Source organism: Dromiciops gliroides, chromosome 5 (genome assembly GCF_019393635.1).
Source record: "Dromiciops gliroides isolate mDroGli1 chromosome 5, mDroGli1.pri, whole genome shotgun sequence".
In the NCBI taxonomy this organism is placed as follows: domain Eukaryota; kingdom Metazoa; phylum Chordata; class Mammalia; order Microbiotheria; family Microbiotheriidae; genus Dromiciops; species Dromiciops gliroides.
The window spans coordinates 5,307,969-5,309,371 of NC_057865.1; the positions used below are offsets into that span (position 1 = coordinate 5,307,969).

Genomic DNA, 1,403 nt, shown 5'->3' on the forward strand with positions numbered 1-1,403 from the left:
TTGGAATGATGGGGTTTCAAAGTGAAGGGAAGTTTTGGTTCTTAAACCTCTCAGTAGAGGCCAGAGAAAGGGACCTCCTCCTGGACTGGTGCTTCTTGCAGACACCTCTCCCAGCAGAGACCTGGCTCTCTGTCCTGTGTCTCCCTCCAGTACCTAGATGGTAGCTTCTGTTCGGCACCATCTCTGCCACTGACCTCCTCCAGCCCACCCCAGGTCCCTTCAGATATGCTGCCCCTGGTCTTAACGCTGCTTCTTCCGTGGGTCTCTGCCTACATCCCCGAGAGGACTGAGGAAAAGATCATTGGTGGGCAAACCTGTGTTCCCCACTCCCAGCCTTGGCAGGCCGCACTGTTTGTCTCGAAGAATTTCCACTGTGGGGGCGTCTTGGTGTCTGATCAGTGGGCCCTCACAGCAGCTCATTGTAACCACTGGAACCTTCAAGTGGTTTTGGGGAAGCACAATATCTATCAGGAGGAGCCCTTCCAGCAATCAATTAGGGTGAAGCGCTGGGTCGCCCACCCCAAGTACAGCTCCAGAAATCTGAAAAATGACCTCATGCTGCTCTACCTTGAGAATCCGGGGAATCTGACCCCTCAAGTCCGGCCCATTCAGCTGGCAGAAGCCTGTGCCACTCCTGGGACAACCTGCCAAGTGTCCGGCTGGAGTACTGTCTCCAGTCCTTTCATCAAATATCCCAGCACCCTCCAGTGTGTGGAAGTCAGTATCCTGTCCATGGCAAAATGCAAAAAAGCTTACCACTGATACCGAATCGCCCCAGGCATGATGTGTGCGGGGGGACTGAGAAAGGTGGAAAGGATGCCTGTCGGGGTGACTCTAGAGGCCCCTTGGTGTGCAATGGGACCCTGTAGGGCATTGTGTCTTGGGGCATGGAACACTGTGGCCTGGCCAGATATCCTGGTGTCTACACCAACCTGTGCCTCTGTCGGACCTGGATTCTAAAAGAAATGCAGAAGCAGAAGAAGCAGTGACAAGCTATACCACCCCCCTCCCCCAGGAAGATTGGCCAGTCCAGCCTGTCCCCAGACCACCTCAGGGGGCTGAGACTACAAAGGAACCCAGGCCTGTGATGCTTCGGATCTACATCTACCCATTTGATCATTGACCATCCCCTCTCCCAAGGATGGGACTCTGGGACTCAGGGCATCCTAATTTCCCAGCCATGGGCCTCTGGAGGACCCAGGTTTCCTAGCCCCATCTCTAGTCTGGATTTGGATGGGAAATGGAATCAAAAGGAGTTAGAGGTAGAAAGGACTTTTTGGCCTGAAATAGCGGGTCCGGAAAGGACCTTTTGAAAGACCGTGTATTCTGATTTTTACAAATGGGGAAACTGAGGGTTGAAGTGACCTCCTAATGTCACATAGCTAGGATGTCACAGAGCCAGA

General features: G+C 53.4%; 1 pseudogene; it reads left to right on the forward strand.

Annotated features, from left to right (window-relative positions):
* The first annotated feature begins 225 nt into the window (after nucleotides 1–225).
* On the forward strand, nucleotides 226–989 carry LOC122728655 (annotated as a pseudogene).
* The last annotated feature ends 414 nt before the right edge of the window (nucleotides 990–1,403 follow it).